Raw genomic sequence first — 22,610 nt, 5'->3', positions numbered from 1 at the left:
GAGAAACTAAATAATTCAGTGCCAGACAGCAGCATCAATGCAGCTGGAGGTATGGGATGCCTTTACCATGCAGGAGACATGGCCCTTGCCTGCTTGAGGGGAGGCAGTTTAGGGAGATACAGGGATTTTTGGGCTGGATGAAGGTTTGACCCGCAGTAACACATCGTGATGGAGCAGCTAGAAAAATGCACGTGATGCTTTATAGACTGAGCAATGGCCATTTTCTGTCACAATCCCTAAATCCCCTCTCTCTGTGTGTTTAGTAATACAGATGTCTATAAAGTAAATGCCAGCTGATTATCAGAAAACATATTTGCTGAGCATGAATAACTTTGTAATAATTGAACACCAGAGATAAACACTGACTACGTGGTTTTGTAACTTCAGAGGGTTATAATCTGCAGTGTAACAAAATAATAAATGCCTGTCGAACAAACCCTTTTGCCTCTGTATCACAGTGCAAATCTAAGATGAGTCCCTGGAACTTTTGGTATCCAGTGGCTCCTACCTCACTTCTGTTTGGGATGCAGATGGAAATCTGTTTCCTGGATGACATGCATTGTGTCTTTCTAATTCTTCTCTCCTGTGGCTGTGGATAGGCTTTCACTCAACTTACAGCACGACCATCAGCGACTTACAGCATGACCATCAGCACAAAGGATGGCCAGAAACATGGTGTCCACAGGACCCAGCAGCCTGGAGCCTTCCTCCACCCCGCTCCTCGCTTTGCAGGTATGTAGCTCACAGTGTTTGGAGATGACCATGGGTATTCACTGACCTGCAAAAGCAATCTGGGGAAGCCTCTAGCAGTTTTGCAGCTGTTCCCAGCTGTATAACCATAATCTGGCCCAAACAGGGCCATTTTCTTCAAGACAGTCATCTATGTATTCCTGTCACCTCTGTACGCAGTTAGGAGCACACGGGCTTCTGTTCGTCCAGTCTTTGTGCCGAACTGCAGCTCTGCTGTGGGCTTTTTTCTATGCATCATTTAAAATAGCACAGAGTTAAACATCCATTTTAAAATAGCTTTGTTAAAAAAAGAAAAGCTTACTCCCCATGGCAATCAAAGGAAGAAAGAATAACCTCCCCGCAGCACCCGCCAAGTTTCAGGTGAAGGGGACTATGTGAGAAATAAACACGGTGCCTCCGCCTGACACTTCCGATGGGGTCAAGTTTTTCCTGCACCATAATGAGGTCTTGTTAGGAAAGTGGGAGTGGTGAGGTATGCTCCTTTCTCTTGGATCTCTGCATTTCAAGCTGCCTGCAGAAGGAGTGTGGTTGGGCATGGGAAAGAAAAAAAATTACTTGTTAGATATTTCTACCTTGGGCTTGGATGTTCTGAGGATACAGCAGTGAAGAAAGAAAAGGTGGGGGCAGGGGTAGCAGGAGGCCAGGCAAGCTCTGCAAACAGTGCTCATCTTCTCCCTCTTTCTTTTTTGTGACAATCTTTGTTGGTGCCTCCATTAGATGTTTTAACTTCACTTTCTGTGACGAGGAACCTGGGAGATGTGTTGGCAAAAGCTTTGCTTTCCTGGCAATAAGAAGGCTATACAGATTTGGGGGCTCTTGTGGCATCTAAGTGGATGGGGAGGGGGAAGGAATCCAAACTTTCAATCAAGCCCTGCCAGCTCTTTTCCATTTGAGAGGAATGAGGCTTGCCTTGTTAAAGGCAGAGCGCGAGTGAGAGCGGGCAGCATGCCAAGAGCCATTTGAGAGGCAGGTGAGACTTTCTGAAGTAAGAAATATCCATTCCACTCTAAATTGAAGTGTGTTAAATAAGGATGCTGTTCAGTGCTAATAAGGCAGGGAGCGAGCTGGAGAGCACAGCTGGGGTTATGGCTCTCGGAGAGCGCAGAGGACCCGTGCTCGGATTTGGCCGTGGCTCTGGCTGCGTGCAGGGAAATGAGCTCCAGGCAGGTGTTGCCCTACTTCCTGAGGACGCACATCGGTCAGCAAAGGCATGGTTTGCTTGACTTAGCTTTTTTTTTTAGCATTTGAGCCCTAGGGTGGCAGTGATGGGGGTTGTGGAGGTCATGGCTGAGAGTGCGGAGGGACAGGGCTGGGTTTGGAGCAGGCATGATGTGGAAAGCTGCAGTGATGGACTGCAGCATTTGGATTTTCCACATAGGGATAGGGAAAGCTGGCACAGCACCTGCTTTCATTAGGCTTTTCTCTACCTGCAGGTCCCAACCCTCAACAGGAGAAAAGCTCTCCATGTTTATTTTTTTTTTATTTTTAATTTCTCTTCTTTTCTAAAATGCTAAAACATAGAAGAGCAGATGCAAATTAACACATAAATCCAGGTTGGAGGGTGTCACCAGAAAGATAGGTTGCACAGTAATTAAAGAGCATGAAATTTTCCATGAGATATTTTTTAGTGTGCTCTAAATAGCCAATTGCTGTTTCTTAAATATTCAGTAATTACTGTAACTGGATGCAGTTTGGCTCGGAATTTAATAAGACCTTACTGGAGAGTCTATTAGATCACCAGGAGGCCGGTGGGATAATTTAACAGTAGTTCCTGTCTCTGCTTATTGATCGTGTCCAGAAGGCAGCACAGTGGTGTCCAGTCGATAGGGCACGAGAAGGGGGCAGGAGGCACAACCTGCCCCTGGCTCCACGGCCAAGGGGGCTGGGCTGAGCCCTGGGGGTGCTCATCTCCAGGCTGTGAGGGACTGTGCTCCACAGAGCCCTCCTTCCCAGAGCCATCCCTTGGTTTTATAGGCAGAGCAGCCAGGTTCAGGGGTGGGGATGTGTGTTTGCTTGGGTTTGTGCAGCTCTGCCTGAGCTGACCTGGTGCTCAGGGGGGCCCTGTGCTCTTTGCAGTGGCCCTGAGGATGGTTTTCCTCTGCTGTCCCAATATACTGGATCCTTGAGGTCTGTTGCCAAACCCTCCTACCCCTCTGTGTACATATTAAGGATGAAGAAACACACCCTGGATATTTACCTCATGACATAGCGGAGAAAGACTTTGGGAAAAATGCTATTTCCATCCTTGCTGGCTGGTGCTTCGGAAAACATGAGCTGCCAAGTATGTGTTTCCCTGGAACAATACAGGGCTAGGAAATTACCCACAAGGAGGGGCACAGCTGTGCTGTGGGGCTCTAGGGAGAGGGAGGCTGGTGCACAGGGGCAGCTCTGCTGGGCTGCCCTAGGAAGGGGCCCCATTGTCCAGGCAGATCCTTTTGAAGTTACTTCCAGGCTTTGTCTCGGGTTGTCTCCAGGATGTCCCTGGACACCTTCTGGAAGCTGGCTCAGCCTAGGAGCCATGCCCAAATGGCAGCAAGGATCAGACTGCACATTCCCAAGCAGAATGCCTCAGCTGGCTCTACACTCCTGAGCACCTCCACGTGCTTTCTTGCTGTACCTCAGGGCACACATCTCACAGCAGCAGATGATACTGCTCTGGCAAGCTGCTGGGCAGCCCCCCAGTCATCTCAGATATTTAGGATTAAAAAGTTTACCAGCCCTGTTTGCTCAGTGCTTTGAGGTCATGGATAAAATGCACTACTGAAGGATTGGCAGGTTGGTTCCTGCCAAAAGCTGAGATTGTGCAGTCCTAGTTGCTCTTAAAATATATATTTGGGAGACATGTTCTGCTCTGAGACAGGAAGGAAACAAATTCCTTTATCATAGCTCAGACCTGCCCACCCAGCTCCCAGCACCAATCAGGATAAGTCAAATATGTCTAAGCAATGGCTGCAGCATCTCTTTATGCCTGGAAGTGATAAGCTCTGGTTTAAGGCCACAATAGTGGATTTAAAATTTCTATTTCCAAACATTGCTTCTATAATTAGGTGGTTTTGTATTGTATGCCTCTCCCCCAGGAATGGAAAAAACCCCTGACAAACCCGTGAGATATTTTTGCACAAGTTCCTGCCCTCCAAAATGGAAAAACAGACTTGGGGGCTGAAACAACTCCAGCTGCTCAGCTCATTTCATTTTTGCAAGTGAGGAACAGGCACTTTAGAAAGAAATGCTTCTTTTAATTGCAGACCAACTTTCCATGATTATTTGTTTATTTTTCCTCCTGAATGAGATTTCATCCTGACCTCAAAACCACAGCCCTCTGGATCACACTGTCAGGGTGTCACAGGATTATTTTACTCAGGGAGGGAGATTCACTTCCACAAGAATTCCTCTATATTCCCACTGCTTGAGCTACAGTTGCCTGATCTTTCAGACACATAATCTAAGTGGACCTGCATCACTGGAGGCCAATTTAATGCCAAGCCATAAATTGAAGGATCAGGAGTGACCAGCCACAATAAAATCCTGTTCACAGATTAGGGAGTCCTGGCTGAGCAGCCCTAGAAATTGAACTGGGGGACTGGACTAAATCAATTTGATTCACCCTAAGGACAGTGATGCTACTGAAATGCATAAAACAGAAAAGAGCAGGATGTCCCATTACCATGAACCTAAATAAGGGGATGAACCATTCAAAAGTACAGCCTGACCTTTTCTAGCTGTGATGTCCCAAGTGCTGGCTTCACTCCCTTTATTCCCATTTCTTTTCCTTCCCTCCTTTTCCCTTCCTTCACCTTGATTAGTAGTAATTTTAGGTCCCAGGTTAAAAAGAAATAGTGATGGTCCTGAAAAGGGAACTGGCTTCTATACAAAGCTTAGAGTGGAGCTGGACCAGCCACATGTGCATTCCTTGGCATGGAACCTGGATAACTTTAATGCTGTTTAGGTACTCTTGGGAAAGGGAGGGAGTAGACCACTGTTTTCCTGAAGGAATATTCCATATATGAGACCTCAGGTGGAGAAAGAAGGTCATTGAGATGAACATCTCCTGAAAGAGAATGCATTGTGCCACCCTTCTGCCAAGTGCTTTGTGGATTATCTCCCTTTCACAGGAGAGATCAGTGATGTGGAGCTCGAGCACATGCTCATTTCATGCTCTGTGTAGCAGCTATGGAGTGGAGAGGGACAGGGAGGATGGGAGTTGATGCCACAAGCCACGAGCCTTGCTCTCATAACTCCAGAGCTTGCCCATGGGACAAGACTCCACTTAGTGCAGGGGGAAAAGCGAGCTGCCATGGAGCTTGGCGTGTCTCCATAGGAACAAAAACAATTGGAAAATGTGGACTGAGCACCGTTCTTCAGGCAGAGCAGTTCATGCAGGAAGACAAAGAATGTGGCTCAGGAAAGGCCTCCTACCCTGCTCTTCTCCCACTGCTCAGCACATCATTGCCCACACCTCTCTGTGGCTGCCAAACGTGACTGGAGTATGGCTGGGTATGGATGCCCTGAAAGCTGAGGGATGCTGCAGATGGCTGCATTGGGGCTTGGAAATCCACAGCCCATGAATGACCCTGGTGCTATCCTTGATCCCTGGGAAAGCAGTGCTATTCCTGCTGCAAACCATGACCCTGCAGCTGTGTCTTTGATGGAGGATGCACAGGGAGTTTACTAAACAAATTGTGTGGACGTGTTTGACTCATACCCCACACTTGGAAAGTTCAGATCAAAGGCATCTTCTGTGGAATCTCTCTTATCCACAATACTCTTGGAAATTGCCCCTCTGCCTGAAGAGTTTGCAAACAATAATGACTGGCCCTTGTTCAAAACACTAGCTGTAGCTGGTGGGAGATGGCTCACCACAAGGCAGTCAGCAGAGCAGTCTATCACAATTCAGATGTGGCTTGATCAAATTCAAGGCAGTATAAGATGTGGAACAGATTACAGGCTGGATCATATAAGCCACAAACCACATTAAAAACGTAGGGACAACAATAGATATTCTGCTCTCACACTTAAACATGATCCTGAATGAAAGGATTTCCCCTGCCTCCAGCCCTTCTTCCCCTAAAGCAGGATTTCTGTCTCCAGAAAATGCCATCCAGTTGCGTGAAGAGCCTTGGGAACTGAGAGCATCTTTGCATAACAATGTCACGTCAAACAAATTCCTGCCTGCTCCTTGTCTACCACCTGATGTATTGTGCCCCAAAATGGTTTTGACTACCTGCCACCTCAGCAACACCCGCTGGCTATGAAAGTAGCAATTGCAGAGGCAGCTGTGAAAATGAAAAGTAAAATGGGGTGGAGGAAGGAGGGGAAAAGCCAGCTCCATGGTGTGCTGAAGTGTTGGGAGGATGGAGGGAAGAGGAAGGCCAGCTGGGGATAGGTTTTGTCCTCCACTTTCCAAATGAGAGATGATGTCTCTCAAGTGCCATACAAATGAGCAATGGTGTGGAAGGGCTTTCTAATCATTAGTGATTGTTAATCAGTTCATTTACAGTGATGGTCCGCATTTTTAAAGAGGGACGAATTGTTTTCCTCCAGAGAGTAGAGCCCTCTCTTGCTGTGGCCCTGCCATTATCTGTGGATGTGTGTGTGTGTAGGGGCAGAAGGAGGAGAAATAGGGTGTTTTGGTACCCAGGGCCTGATGCTGAGCCACCATTTTGGTTCTGGCAGCAACCTCAACCCCATGGGTGCTGTGCTGAGTCCCTGGGAGCTGGGGAATCAGGGCTCCCCAGCATGTCTAGAGCAGATGTAATTAAAGCCTTCCCTGCCTGCCACAGAGCATATGGGACATGTTAGCAGAGTAATTAAATTTTGTGAAGTGAGGCTTTGCTGGAAATCTGGAGGGTGGGTCGGTGGGACCAGGGAGAGCAGCAGGGCTGCCTCTCTCACCACCTCCAGCCCTCACTCCAAATTGCTCCTTGTGTGACAAGTTGAGGAAATAATTAAGTGGTGGCTCATTTACATTATTTATTGAGTTTGTATGCATTAAAAAATTCTGGGAAAACTGGTCAAGCTGTACAGATGTTGCAGATGAAATAGAGGCATATTTGTGTACGTGTGTGAGTTCTAAGCAGAAAGGCAGATGTGGGGAATGGAGAGCAGAAGGGGCAGAGAAGGGAATGGGAAGGACAGAAAATCTGGTTCTTGGAGACATGGGTAAAATATGTGCAGTGCACAGTAAATTTGCCAGCTCATGGAAAATTACAGGAAGAAACTGCTCATGAACTGGAGTCAGTGCCTGTCTTTGGTGAGCAATGGAGGGAGGGGGACCACAAAGGCTGGAGGTGTTGGTTTGCAGTTTTCCGAATAGGACACGTCTTTACCTGGTGAAACTATCTGAGACAAAATTTTACATGTTAAACATGCATTTTCATGTAGTCTTTTTCACTTAAAATAAGAGAGGGCCTCTTTTCTAGAAAAAATGAAAAGGTTAAATAATAACTCAGTTTAAACAAAATTCCTGTTAAGATCGAATGAGTAATTTGTAGTTGTCCCACACTGAATGTTGTTTTGTTTTACTTCCCCCCCAAAGCTGAGATTTGAAGCAAATCATACTCAGTTTATGCATCATACTGTTTTCTTTGGTCCAAATCTTTTAGTTTCCCCTACTGAAGTCAGTATTCACCCCACATTGTGTTTGTGCAGCTCTTACAAAGGAGTCAGTTCTCATAAACACCCAGCTTCCAGCAGTGATGATTATGGAGCTTACTAATACATGGAATGGGTTTATCTCTTCCTGAGAACACATCCATAATGACCTTCCCTTTTCTCTGTCTTCGGGATGCTCATAGAGCAAATTGTGGATTGAGAAGGATGGAAAATGGTGACCAACCACTGACCTCTCTGAAATGATTGCTGGCTCCAAAGCTTTTGTTTGAGGAAGTGGTGAGGGAAGGGAGTGGGTTTGCTCCTGTGCTGTTGGGACATGGTATTCCCTGTTGGGTGCAAGCACGGGGCAGCTTTCAAATAGCACAGACAGCTCTGTTTGAAGAAGTGCTGCCTAATTACCCACCTAACTGATGAGAGTGACGGTGGCAGTCCCAGCTGTATGGCTGCAGGTCTCCCATCACCCCTGGAAGCTGAACTGGGCAGTGGGATGCAGGCTCTGGCATTCCCTTCTCTCTCCTTCAGGGCACTGCCCCTCCTCATGTGTCCCAGCAACCTCAGCTAACAAAGCCTGAGTACAGACCCAGCTGTAGGTTAGGTATGACACTACCTGTGGCGTGTTTTGGGTTTTGAAACACATCTGAGACATTGCAAGGGAAGGGAGAGAGGGTGGGATGGGGCCTTGTTTCGGGTAAACCCTCTTGTAGGGTTGAATCCTCAGAACTGCTGAGGCACGGAAAAATATGTCCACAACAGCAATGTTTACTTGGTGTACCAAAAAAATTGCTTTATCTGGTTGTCCACAGGACCTTGGATCACTTCAGCTAGGTTGAGAGAGACAAACATACACATACAGGCAAACTCATTCTTTACCCTATTCTCAAAGTGATGATGAAGCAGGAGCAGGCTTTAAGTGAATAAGTGATGCTGAAAAGTGAGGTCACAGCAACTGTTTACCAAATTAACTCTGTCTGGCCTCATATTTGTTTAGTATCTGCTTCAGCATCTGCACCAGTCCTTTGCTGGAGATCCTTCAGCTGGAGGGGGTAGCTGTGACTGAGGGCAAGAATCTCCTCATATCACTGCCAGTTCTCCTGTCAAGGCATTTTTTCATTGAAAATGAGACAGGGGCATATAAAAAATACTCCTGAGCCAAAAAAAGCACCATAGATAGTTTTGAATGGTGAGAAGTTCAGAAGGTTTCAGTGTTCTTTTCCCCTCATTTCCAGTTAGAAGTTATAGACTGGAGACTCCCCACAAGTCATTAAATCTCCGACATTTAGCATTGATTCTTCCAAAACACTGTCTTCCCCAAAGGGTTTGTTCATCTTTTGGAAATGCTTCTCTTGGTAGTTTCTCTTGCCTCTCCTGGAAGCTGCTCCTTTATGTAATTGCTCAGCAAGGGCAGAGCTTTCCCTGCACCCCATCTCATCTTGGTGAGCTATGGTTTAAAATTGTCAGGCTTGTGAGTCTGCAGTAATAGTGGATTCTTTGGAAATCTGCAGTCAGTGGATCCAGATCTTGTGTGCTTCCCCAGACTTGCTGGCCTCCAGACACTCACCAGTTCAGCGTGCTCAGGTATTCTTGGCCATCCTTGGGTACAAAAGGGCCAAAGGTCCCGATCTCAGCTGGGATCAGCCCGCTGGTCCCCAGTGCCTGCTGCAGGAGCACGGTGTGGGACATGGCAGCCCAGCCTGACCTGTGCCCTGTGTGCCACCACGTGCCAGAGCCAGAGCAGCTCTGCCGTATGCTGGGGAAATCCTGCTGCAGTTTGGGGGCTGGCTTTGCAGGGGTGCTGTACCCAGGTGCAGAGAGGAACAGGGCCTCACCATGGCCATAAAGTTGTGCTTGATGCCCTGCTCTGGTAACACATGGGTGTATCTGGGAATGCATTAAAGCTGTCAGAGAGCTCCTGACTCTGTATGAAAGACACTACCCTCTCTTCTCCTGATTCCCAACTCTATCAGAATTAAGGGGATCAGCAGCACTTGTACATGGCAGCACCATGCCACTCCTGTACTTGCTGGCTTTTTAGTAGTCCAGCTCAGATCTGTTTTGTCCAGCAGCGGGGGCTGCAGGACCTTCCTAGCCCAAAGGAAGTCTCCCTCGCTTGAACTGCAGACCAGAAGGAAGGAGAGTGTTTAATGAGCATGTGCCTCATGCTCAGGAGGATGAAGCTGTAAATGTCACCAGGTTGTGGATCATTTCCCTACTGTGTCAAAAATGACAGGCAGCTGCTGACACATGAAGAAAAGATGGATGGGAAGGACATGATGGAAAGAGTCACCTTGGATGGGGTGACGTGGCACAGTCAAGAGCCTTTCCTCCAAGGAGACCTGTGATGGTGCTGCTCAAGATGCCCCCATCTACAGAGCTCCTGCTTTCTCCTTGTCTTGGCTTAGATGGTAGAAACTTCATGTACAATTTGCTTTGCAATATGCCAGCCAGGCAACTGTAGTGGGAGAAATGGGGAGTGAGGAAGAAATATGTAACTAGGTCAGTCTGCTTCACATTACAGCTTCATCCTTTACCCAGGGAGGAGTTGTGGTCTTTGCCCGCCCCTTGCTGTTCCCATTCAGTCACTTGATGGGGTTTCCAGCTACTTTGAGCCTGCAACCTTCAGATCAAGACTTTTTCTTTTTTTTTTTTTTTTTACTTCCTTAACTTGGCTTTCACGTTCAGCTTTACTTCTTTCAACCTGTGTTCAGAGGCTCACAGTGGAAGAAACCTTTTGCTGTATTTAATTGTAAAAGTTCCTTCCCTATAAAAGTCTTGGCAAACTGGGCTGGCTCAGTGGTTAGTTCTTTGCTCTCCTCCTTGCAGGGGCAAAGGTCAGTTACTTAGTATCTGGCTGCTTGTTCCTTAATCCAAGAAGGAGTTTTTAATCACAGTAGGACTGGATGGTTTGGCTTATTCACAGCAGGGCTACAATGCCAATTGCCATTAGGTTTTTGTTCAAATATGGCCTGGATTGCTAGCAAAGTTTTAACTGTTTTGTGTCCAGTGGTGAGGAGTTTCTGGGCTCAGCCTGTGTGCTGATGGGTGGATGTGCCCGTTCAGTGAACACATCCATGCGAGGAGCATTTCCCATTGCCCTTTCTGTACCCACCCCGCCCCCCTCCCCCCTTAGTTGGTGCTGTTTGCTAAAGACCAAGGAATGCATCAGTTGGACAAGGCCAAGCCCTTGCAGATGTCCTTGAAGGCTGAGGGATGCAGACAGGGACTGGTGTGTTCTCCCTGTGCATCCAGAGGCAGAGAGCATCCTGCCTCACTTATCCCTCTGCACACTCCCCTGTGGCCAGAAGAGCAGAGCTGTCCCACTGCAAACTTTTCCATCTCCCTTGTGTAAAGCCCTCTCCTGCAGCATTCTGGCTCCCCACACTGAGGCTACAAACTCCCCCTTCCTTGTGATAATCCTCACTGATGCCTTCCTGCATTGTCCTCCCTTTCTTCTGCCTTGTTGGACCAAAGCTGGAAAGACAAAGCAGCCCAGCCAGGCTGCCTTAATTGGCTTTGGAAACACTTCTGGCTCAGTATCGTTAATACTATCACCAGTATGAAAGCAGAGATGGCACATATGGGCTGTTAGTAAGCATGTTAATTATGGAGAGGTGCTGCATTACTCACTGTGGGCTGGATCCTGCCCTCTGGCAAGTGGCACTGTCATCACTCTGTCCTCCCTGCAAGTGGGTGCCGCGGGCAGAGCGGATCCTTCCGCTCCATATGTGCACCTGTGCCTGTGTGGGGAAGCTTTGTTCTTCTCTGGGCCTGGATCTGACAGCAAAAGGCAGCAATACTTTGGGTAAGGCACTGGAAATCATCAGGAAGAGGAGCTCTGTTTCTCAAATATTAGTGAGCATTTTAGAGGCAAAACTGATTTTTTCTTGTTCTTAATGATTCTAGAACAACTCAGGCTCAGACAGTATTTGCAAACCATGGGGAGAAAAAGATTTAAAAACAACAACAAAAGAGCATTAACAGGAAATAATCTCATCAGCCCCAACTCTCCAGCAGTGCTGAAGACAAGAAAATGATGCCTTTTTATTAGCCTTATTGTCTTTAATTAAAACATTCAGCAGAACCCTCTGATAATGGACTGCGAGTGAGGTCGGCAGCATTTGTAATAACACAATGCAGAGTTCAATTAAGTTGCACTTTCATAGCTTTTCATCTCCAGTTTAAACAAGCTTGTGATATATACAGAATGATTACCTTCCTGAGCCAGATGAAAAGAGGGGGGGCACAGGGGCTTGGGAGACAAATCACTTGTTGCTGTATAACTGATGTTTTAAACCACCTCCATTTCCCCACAGCATTTTCATGTGTTCAGCCAGCTTGTAGGGCCGTTTGTAATTTGGCTGCTATACTGCAGCCATTAGGTATGGCTTTCTGTACCACAGTTTCCTGTCACTGTGGGTAACCACTGCAGGTTTCCTAAGCCTGAACTTTTTAAAAATATATTTTGGTGGTTGCAGCACCTAAAGAACTCCAAACAAACATGGGGATCAGAGATGGCAGAGGAAAAGGTCAGAGGTCCAGGTATAACCATTTGAGCTGAAAGACTGTGGATGATTGACAAGCAGTTGATATTTGCTGCTCCTTCTTTTCCCTGCTCTTTTGAATTATTGGTCATAAAACACCCTGCAGTCACACTCTTGCTGTGTCAGAGAGAGGGAAGCCAAGAAAAGACCCACATGGCTAACAGTTAACTTTATCTTCACCATTAAGTAACGCTAAATTAGAATGAAATCACTCTGGTAATACAGGTGACAGCTATATGGAGACCAAATGAATTCCCTATGATCAGTGCTGTTAAAGAGGCACACTGGCAGAATTCATGATGACGGGACACTTACTGTGCATATAATTCATGTGCACACACAGGAAACTCATGGTAAATCTATGCCAGGCTTTATAAAAAAAAAAAAAAAAAGTGGCTTTTAAAGCCTCTGCTCAGTTTCTCTAGTCTCCAGCCATGATGTAAATTTGCAATAACTGAATTGCAGTGCTAACCTGCTAGGTTAGCATTGGGTGGGGAGGAAGGGATGGGAAAGGGAAGCAGGGACTATACTGAGGCTTCTGGAAGAGATTCTGGGTGCTTCCATCTCCCATGCTGAGGCTGCCTGGTGTGCAGCCTTGTGCTGCCACCCAGAGATGGTCCATTATGGCCTGGGACAGGAGCCAGCACCAGTGGGACTGTACTCCATGGATGGCAGTGGCAGCTCAGCCAACAGCTCCCCGTGTGCAGGCAAAGAGCTGAGGCTGACCTGGGATGCCTACAGATAGGGATTGCCATGAAGTTAATGTAGGACTGTTTCTGGGACACTTATGGCCCCTATTGATTGCTGTAGCCTTATATAAATGAGAGGACTGAACTGGGATTGGTCTCCATCACAGCTGTCCCCACAGGCCATGTCACTTGCTGCTTCCATCACGTGAAAAAAAGCAGTTTTTGGATAGGGGTCTATGCCCACAGAGCTTTAGTGTGTGGGTTGTCCTTGCTGGGATGCTGGGGCCTGCATTGGCGGTATTAATCAGTCTCTATTTATGGCACAAGAAAGTCCCTTCCTTTGTGCTGACTGCTATGCTGTGGTACCCCATGCTTTGTCACACAAGGACAGTACCCTCTGCATACAGAACAAAAATTACAGCAGGATGTAATTATCTCTGCCCCCTTACATCCTGGTTATACCTGAAAGCAGTTGATGTTTTGTTTTTTTACCATCTCTCACGCAGTGCAGCTATGTACTGTTAAACAGCTGTTCAGCTCCACCCTAGAAAAATAGCTTCAATAAAGTGCATTTCCCATACAGGTTAATCCATCCTTTTGGGAGAACTTCCAGACAGGAAATGTGGAGGCAGAGGAAGTTGTCCCAGTAGAGCACAAAAACAGTTAAATTAAATCCAACCCTGGCTCTCACTACCTGCAGTTGTTACTGAAATTAAAAGAGAAAGCAAAAGGACTGAGCTGCACTGGGGCTGTGTCACTGCTGCTGCTGGCTGCTCCATCTCACGGGGTAGCTGTTGGCAGCTTTATCCTGGAGAAGGTGAGTCAGGTTTTATATGGTAACATCTGTGATTCAACAACTGGTCTTTTGTGGTATTCTTTGTTTAAAACAATAGGGCAGCACCATCCCTATGCTATATTCTAGGCAAGGCATGATAGATGGGTAAAGGGGGACACTGGTGTGACCAGCCCCCTACATTCGTGATGTCAAATGAAACAGCAAAAGGGAAAAAAGAAAACACATTGGAGCTACCTAGGAGCAGAACTGACCTCTGGTAGATTTTAGAGTTCAAGGAGGTGCAAAAGGGGCTGCCCCTGACTGTTCCCCCTGGATCACGTATTTCACCAAACCCGTTTGGGCCTGTGGATGTGACTTCATGTGGTCATGGCAGGAATCACTGCTGTGCAGACCCAGCCTGTTGTGTGCTCCACGTGGCTTGGCTGTTATTGCACCCTGACTGCTGCTGAGACAATTTCTTGCCTATTAAAATGCAGTTAGGGCCTGGAAAGCGATAGTGTAAGAATGGCTTATCAGTGCTCCATTGCTATTTGTTCCAATCATCCGTACCAAAGGCCTGAGAATGCTCCCACAGAAGCCAATAAGACTTTTACCACTGACTTCAAAGGCAGCAGAGAGCAATTTAGCTGCTGCCACCAGACAAAGCAGGTTAGGCTACAGCTGGTACTTCCACAGCTAACTTGGCTCAGAAATCCTGACAATCTAAATGTATTTTTGCTACATGGGATGTTTAAAAATAGACAAGACGAAGTAGCGGGGAAAACATATTGCTGGGAATATTCCCTCCCTGGTAGGAGAAATGGACTAGCTGGAGCTAGCAGGGCTTTTCCATCTCCAATGTGTACGAGTCTATGATTTTTGTCAGCAAACTAAGCACTTCTGAGCCTGAGGCAGCGCAGAAAGCCGCTAAAAGCAATTTAGAAGTATCATAATTTCTCAATCCAAGAGTAACTTCTGGTGTTGCATGTATTGTAGGGCTCTGGAAGATTCCCCTGAATCCAGTAAAAATCAGTGTCTTAAGTGGAGGTGAATCCATGGATGGGAACTGTAAGTCACAACAATGGGAAAGTCTTGAAAGGGCTGCTGTCCCTGCTGCCTCATGAGAGCAGGATATCGAGTGCACAGTGTTGGAGAGGATCAAAGAGGCAGCTCCAGCTAATAAATCACCAATAATGGGTGACTTTGCCTGCTCACATATAAGCAGGCCAACAATGTTTAGTGAATCAATGTCTCAATACTTTAAATTATCCTCAGAACAGTTGCTTTGAAGGCATGAAAGGCTAAGGATGATTAGGTTTTTTTAAAAAATTTTATCTTGAGCAACATGGAGGATGTAGATCAGGTCAAATAGCTTCCTACATACAAGTGGTCATCTTCTAGCTGTTTGTTACCCTCATGGACTTCATGGAAACTTGTTCAGGAGCTCCAGTGTTTGGAAAGGAGAAGCTAAAAGGAGCTGCAGAGTAAAAAATGAAGTTCAAAAGTCAAACCCCTCAGACTATATATAAAGACAGTTTACTCAGCCCTTGTGTGTTTTCCTGGTAAAGCAAGAGTGCTGTGTGAATGATAGAGAGAAGGAATGCATAAGCTGGATAATAAATACCATTTGCTAGAAGTGGAGCCAGTCTGGGGTCTTCAGGAGAAAGGAGCACAGACCTGGTCAGAGCTCTGCTCTCTGCACTCTCTCTCCAGTGTGGGATAATTCAGGCAGGAGAATGCCCTGGTTGAAAGTTGGAAGTGCCCCATCATTTCAGCAGGTGATTGCAGATCAGCCCCTGCTCAGCCTTTCTCCTGCAGCCTGGGCTGGGGCCTCACCCTTGCGGAAGAAGGGCCAGGGCACACACCTCAGCTCCTCAGAATGCTCTGCTCTCACACTGAAGTGGACTCAACACAGACCTGAGTGTTTCATTAGCCAGGTTTTCCAGCTGGGAGGAGAGGCTCTGATTGCATTGACCTTAGTGTGAAATTAGAGCTGTTTAAGCAGGTAGCAGGCAGACAGCTGGGTGCAGCCATGCAATGGAGGCGTTTGTCTCTATTTGCAGACAAGCTGTGCATGTGTTTCCGTTTTGCTCAACTTTTGCTGCTTGTTTATTTAGTTAATAAGAGATAGCAATCTGCCTCATAGAGCCGTGCAAACAGCAGAGCAGAGAGCACCAAAATAAGGGCTTTTGTTAAACACTTGCTGGCCTTATGGCACCAGTTGTGTTTCACCTGCCAGGCAAGAGAGCGGGAGGGAGATACTTGCATCTAACAGAGATTTTCCCCTGGTGCAGCATGTCCTGTCCTTCTCCATCAGTCTGGGTACAAGGCTGCTGTATTTCCATCCCTGTGCTGGGCTTAGTCACTAGTGAGAGACTGGGCAATGTGCCCCATCTGCTGCTCCTCATATGCAGCTCCATGTAGCTGTACAGGAGTTGCCAAAATTTTGGGTGGCTGTCCCTCAAGAGGCAGACAGGAGGAAGTGACCAGATCCTCCTGTCCATGTTAGTCTTTTAGAGAAAGAAAGGAGAAAGAAGGCAGCATGGACAGCTGCTGCAAAAAATCTCCCTCATCCATCTCCACAGAAGGACTAATGTTGCATTTCAGGAAAATGCTTTGCCACTGTCTTGTCCTCTGTTTCTGCACCCAGCAATCCTTTCTGAGTTTTTGAGTGTCAGTCTTATGGCCTCCTGCTTTTATTCATCAACCTTAAATGTCCCAGATGCTGCTAAGGACTGAAACACAGCTGCTGCTTTCTTGGGTTACCAATCTTCCCCTTTGGTGGTGTTGACGTTGCTCCCCAGCATCACCAGCTGTCCTGCCAAGGACTGGTGCTGCAGGCTTTTAGTAAACTGGACTGAGATGCATGAACTCATTCTAGGGGATATCAGGCAGGCAAGAGTTCACCCCTGATCCTGGGCCTGTATTGCAGGCATATATTAAGGGGCTCTGCACTTGCTCACTCTGATGTAAACTGTTGTCTCCTCTCCATGCCCCTGCTGCCCATGTTTCAGTGCATTCTCTGGATGTCTGTGTTGCTGGCCTAGGTGCATCATTTCTAGCACCATCCCCAGAAACATTCTTTTTACAGAGCAGGTATTTTTACACATCTGCTTTTGCTTTCCCCATGCCTTCACTGCTCATATCTGCACCATTTCTTCCCCTGGCACTCTGAGTACTTTCCTGCAGTGTGAGGGACTTGAATAGTAGATGAAAGAGCAAAGAGAGGGGATCTCCTTGGGAGCTGTCTGAAATTAACCAGGGGAGGCAGTGGCAAACCTTTCCCAGTGGGCCTTCACCCAGAGACTGCTGGAGGCAGCAGAAGTCTCCCAGAAAAGGCTCTCTGTAGTTTTCAGGTTGGGTCCCAGCTGTGTAGAGAATGCAGTAGGGAGCCCAGCCCCTTGTGCTGGATGCTGCACGGACACAGCACAGGACAGAACGGGCACACACATGCACACATCCCTTCTTGCTTGTGTACACATTAAATCAGATGCTTTGGGATCTTCAGTTAACTGTCTGTTAACTATTGGGTGGTCCTCTTGGAACACAAATGAACACATACTACTTAGTTTATCCTGCACTTAGCTGCTAATTAGGAATTTTTTAGGACATACAATTGGAGGTGTTATCAATTAACTCAATTGTGGACCAAGACCAAAGCTGTTACTGGCTTTTTCATAGCTATTGAAAGCCAAATAAACAAATAGTAGTGTCTTTTCAGTCTTTCCCCTGCGTTTTAGCACAGCTGTTCAGCACAATAATAATAATAATTTCATTGTCTATTTTCCAAAACTTTATGTTTAAAGCAGATCATAAAAAAATCTCCACATGGTTTACTTTGTCTAATTGTTACAAACTCAGGCTGTAAATCCCAGAAGAAAGAATATGTCTTACTTTTTCCAACCAAAAGGAAGTAAATGAAGAATGAAATATGATGGAGTTTGTCTGACTGTTGTTTATGATCTGAAGTTCTGAAAAAAGCCATTGGAGAGAAGTGCTTGATGTCCAGAGGACTTTAGAGGGGCTTAGTGTTCATTTCACTGTGGCTCTTCTGAAAACCGAGTATAAAAAAAATCATTGTAGCAGCAAATTAGCATACATTTGAAGAACTAATATTTTTCTATCTTTTTAACTTCAGAAGTTTCTTTTTCAGTTTCCCAGGAAGCCACCAGCCGTGTGATCTGGGATAGCTTGCTTGTGTTGTACACTCTCCTGGTGGCCAGTTCCACTTGGAGATGGTCTTGCCCCTCAAAGGGGTTCCTTGGGAGGAGCAATGGATGGGAAGGACAGGAGCCAACTGATGGGAATGAAGTGGATCAGGAAAAGCAAAATGAAGGGTGTCAAATGCCAGACAGAAGACTGACTGTGGATCTGAAACTTGGAACTTCACAGGTTTGCCCTCCTTCACCCCCATCCTTCTCTTTCATAAGCCTCCTTTCCCTTCCCCTCGGTAGCATGAACAGGAGTTACAAGGCAACAAATGGAAACAGAAATGCCTGTGGTCGTGGTGTCCCCAGCAGGCAGGGGTAAACTCACAGAAACAGGTGAGTTCTCAGCCTTCAGCAGTTCCCTTCAAAGGTCACATCTAATTAGGACGATCCTGGATTTTGACATTATTGATGTTTTTAGCAAGTTGGGCTCTTCCAAGGCGGCAAAGAAAGTCCAGCTGGGAACCCATATGGAGAAAAATATATATATTCCATAAACTTGTTATCCCTAGAAAACTTCTTGTATGTACTATGTGTGAGCTCATTCTATACACCTACTCTTCTCCACAACCTGATTTTAGACATCTCATGACAGATAGCTGATACCTGTCAACATTTTAATATTTCTACTTGGAATCTACTGTAAGGCAGGTGATTGCCTCTTTCAGAGAGGAAAATATTTTCCTGGTCTTCCCATAAGTTTTTGGTCACCCACCGCAGTCTCAGTCATCAGTGAATTTCCACATGGCTTTCATGGGTGGAAGATCAAATTCACCCTAATCTGATTATTTGCTGGAAAACACAATGCAGGTGCTTGGAGATTATCACCACTGAGTTCCTTTAACACCCTGGCAGTGGCAATACTTGGGCATGGTCCAAGATTCAGTGTTGTGTCAGTTTGAGTTCTAACTTTAAAACAGTTTAATTTGGCACAGCAGATATATGTCCAGTTACTTCAGCACAGATGGTGGGGAATAAGTTATAAAGGTATTGGAATGCTGCCTGAGGTAGGTACCCATATCCTCAGAAACACAGATTGGGTGAAGCAGACAGATCTTCTTCCAGTTCTAATAGAGGAGGACTAATGGTGGTTGTGGGGGTGCATCCTGGCCCCTGGATGCCTGATCCATAGCTGAGGTGAAGCTACAGGCACATGCACTTTACACCCAGGGGTGGCAGGTGGATGGCAAAACTCCATTTCAAGCCTAGTTCAAGGTGGCTCCTGGGGGGGGGCACTGACAGCACTGCCTGAACATGCACCTGCATCTCATCCCACGCTAATGCAGCCATGCACTGATGTGCTCCAGGCTGAGCCTGCCCACACCAGAGGGCGGGTGCCCCCAGCCCACCAGAGATGCTGTAACCCTGCCAGCTGGGTGCTCTCTTCGACAAAACTGTATCCCCTCACTTCCTACATTCATTCACTTGTCAAGAGCAGGCTCATTTTAGCACTGTGGATTCTAAATTTTCTCTGATGTAATTATTGTTTGACACCGCAGCCTTTCCAAGCACCTTACATAAGGAAAACGGGAGAATTAAATATGAGAAGCCTAAAAATAAAACTATTAAAAGGAGGCAGAAGCTGTTTTGTGAGCAGCAGGAATGATGTGGTGCCTCTGGGAGATGGTACGTGGAGCCAAAGGAGATGTTCTGCTTTTAGGCAATCCCTTTTATTGTATTTCAGTGAAGTTCTGCACTTTTCTGAAGTTCTTAGGTGCAGGGCTTTTAGAAATGAGTCTGTTCTTTCTCTTTGCTCTTGCAAAAACCATGACTTTCATACTATTTCCCAAGTCAATCTTCTTGAACAGACTGCAGCCAAAATTTCCCTTCCCTAATTAACCTGGAATGGTTTTTGAAGAAGTTTTAGCCGCAGAGAACATCAAATTTAGCTCTTAGCCTGGAGCCAAGCTCTGGGCTAAAGAACACATGTCATTTTAGGAATTCATGCAGATGCACCTTGACATCTGGGATGTGATCTGTCGCCTGCACACTTCCCTGCTGTGCTAACAAGCAGGAGTGGGCACTGCTGATGCTGCAGGTGGAGCGCAAAAGGTTTTTCCCATTCATTCCAGCACTTTTGTCCAAGGTATGTAAATAATTGCAGGAGACTTTTTTGACAAATGTGAACCTCTTCTACTGGTATTTGTCCATGTGTAATTCAGTCACCTCATTTTCCCCTCTGGGTTGATTCAGAGGAGTGCTGCTGCAGTATTTCCTAAGTTATGGTCCCAGAAAGGATGGAGCTCTCCACTGAGCCATTGTTCACCAGAGCTAACTCCTCTGTCATGTGAAAAGGCAGCCAAAAGGAAATAAGGCATAGGTTTTTATTGTGTGATTTTGGAATGACCTTAATAGAGCCTGGTTTACACACATCTGGTGATGAGTGCATGCTGAAATGCAGGTATGGAGAGTGGAGCTGGAAGGGATCACGTGCCTTGAGTCAGGATTGGCCAAGTTCCTCTCTCTGCAGTGACTGTAGAAAAGCTAGCTGACTGCATTGGGCAAGAAGAGAGGAAAATGCAGTGAATATCATATTTACATCAGGTCCCTTTATGACTTCATGGTTTGGGCACTCAGCATCTGAGGCATCAGTACCACAGCACTGTGATCCTTGATGTGTTCTTGAGCTTTCCCTTTGCAAAGCTGTGACTCATTTTCTCCATTTGGAAGACATACAGAGCAATGACAGGAAGAGATGTGCCCATGATGGTATCTTTCACAAAATCTAATTCAGACTGAAAAAAGGTATAGTCTTGATGAACTACTTGTGTATCCTGTCCAGAACATCTTTAGGAATAACTGAATACTTTGAAATGCTGAACCATCACCATTTATTCCTGACATCTCCTTAGGATCCCACTCAGAATCAAAACAGAAACAATGATGCAAAGCCAGGCTACTTTGAAGCCTCAAGATTAATTTTTTTCTAAACTGTCTGTTGTCCAAGAAATATTTGTAGAAAATAACTGGGAGAATAATTTAGACTAGAGGTACTTTGTGGTAAATTGTAAACATCTGGGATACCATTCCTGAGAAGGAGAAAGTAGGCAAATTTGTTATTGTCTGTGACTTACTATTTTAGTTCTGGTAGCTGCATTGCTTTTGGTTTGATGAGGGTTTTTATGGTTCTTTTGAAAGAATTTACTCAAGAAGGAAGACATATTTTCCCTCTGGGGTAAATAACCTCCCATAATTGCACAATTCCACTGGTTTTTAATCAAGTCTGTGTGCCCATAGTAAGTGGTCTTTGGTTTTCTGGCCAAACACCAGTATTTGCAAGCTACATGGAAAACCTTTCCTCTGGAGCTACACAGAGCTATAAGTTTTGTAGCTCCACAGGGGCTGATTTGTGCCAACAGGCAGCAGGGCACCATGTCAAATTCTGCAGAGTATAAGCCTTCACCCATAGCAATACAACATGAATTTTCTAGCCATTGTATAACAAAAACCCTCTGAATACAAAGAAAGGCTGGCTTGGTTTCCTGAATTGCTTCTCAAGAGGGAGGAAAGATGGGAAGTAAGAGTGATCTACTGTGCTTGCTTGCCTGTTTGTTCTTAAACCTACCGAGGCCCAGTTAAATAGTAATGCTGTTCAACTCTTCCTTCTGTCAATGAACTCCAGCTACTCTCAAAATGTGGTAGTTTGCAGACATGAGGGACTTCAGTAGTGTATTTTAAACCTGAGGAAGTCCTAAGAGCTTCCCCATTAACTACTACATGATCACAGCTATACCCAGTGTTAAGTTTCCCCCCAAACCTATGGCACAAGGTGGAGCCAAGCTGTCATCTCACGCTTAACCTAAGATGACCCTGCTAAGGCTGCCAAACCTCCAGGACACAGAGCTCCAAAGGGAGCACAGCCCATGTGCTGAGATGCTTTCATTGCAGGGAAAGGAGCAGAAGAGGAGCACAGAGAACCCTGTCCCACTTTTACCCTTTTCCAACTAGTTTCTAAAGTGATGATACTGAGAATGATTTTGCTTCCACATTAATAAAATGGAGCACTTTTGGCCTGAAATCCCTCAAAGTGTCATTTTTACTCCACTCTGCTCTTAACTTTAAGGCTTTGGATTTTTTTATTAATTACCAGTCAACCACTCTTCAGCTGCAGTTTGAGCAGCAAGGACAGAGTTGCCTCCAGAGGCTATTTAAATTAAACACAGACCTACTGAATAGACACCATGTGCCAGAAGATCTCTTTTGGAGGGAGAAGAGAGGAGAAACAGCTTTCCAGTTATTGCCAATGTGTTTCTGAACCAAAGGATGACACCTTTCTGATTTCAGGACACCATTGTCTTTCTCTGGCAGAACACGTGTTCTGAAAGCCTATAGCCATGTCATCTTCAAGCTGACATTTCATGGGGATACTGCAAGCAAGGTACGGCCAGCCTGGCTTGGGATTGCACAGGAGACATCCAAGACAAGTACATGCAATTCAGCTGATATTACAAGCCTGCCAGAGGCAAGGCTGACTCCAGACCCAGCCAGGGCTCTGTGCAGGTTTGCAGGTGAGGCCAACCAACCTTGTGAATGATGCACAGCCAGGGCAGACTCTGGGGAGCAGCTGAATTTTTAAATACAGACAGGTTGTGCCTGTGAGCCCCTTGGATATGTGTGATGGTAAGTTTGAAACAGGCCAGGGAAGCTGAGCTGTCCCCACTCCAGTGCCCCTGTAGGCTGTACATGGAGATTGTCTGAAGGTTGGGCAGCAAGAACAATCTCATATCTCTTTGTCCCCTACCTCATCCAGTCCTCCCTGCATCAGCAGAAACACCAGATAAAATGAGGGCTCTGTAAAGGCTGAAAAGGCTCAGGGGCTTTGGGAGGAAGGGCAATCATTGCCCAGCAGCAGGTCTGTGCTCAGGCTGGTCCCTTCCCACAGTTTGTGTGGCTGCCTCCCAGCTCAGCACAATGGCTTGCTCAGCTCCTCAAATGGGTGCAGATGGGATGTTGGCCAGGCACTGGGGGCTGTTTCAACACAAGGATTTATGGTGAGCTCAGGGAGGCTTGGAGGGGGTTGTGGCTGGGAGAGAGTGGC

At 46.3% G+C, this 22,610-nt stretch overlaps 1 protein-coding gene across 2 annotated transcripts in view; it reads left to right on the top strand.

The window, feature by feature from the left end:
* The window catches only part of LOC147651000 (uncharacterized), a 41,247-nt gene extending 19,657 nt beyond the window's left edge, over window positions 1–21,590 (top strand). The window contains exons 7-10 of one of the 2 annotated variants that reach the window (XM_086845759.1): window positions 600–732; window positions 13,173–13,406; window positions 14,361–14,432; window positions 17,518–21,590. The gene's annotated coding sequence lies outside the window, so the exon portion shown is untranslated. Of the gene's footprint in view, window positions 1–599; window positions 733–13,172; window positions 13,407–14,360; window positions 16,766–17,517 lie in introns of those variants that run through there. The other variant, XR_015274926.1, reaches the window with a different exon arrangement.
* The last annotated feature ends 1,020 nt before the right edge of the window (window positions 21,591–22,610 follow it).

This window comes from Cyanistes caeruleus, chromosome 11 (genome assembly GCF_971803275.1).
Source record: "Cyanistes caeruleus chromosome 11, bCyaCae1.hap1.1, whole genome shotgun sequence".
NCBI lineage: Eukaryota > Metazoa > Chordata > Aves > Passeriformes > Paridae > Cyanistes > Cyanistes caeruleus.
Note: the sequence above shows the minus strand (reverse complement) of the source record. Positions and strands in the feature narration are given on the sequence as shown.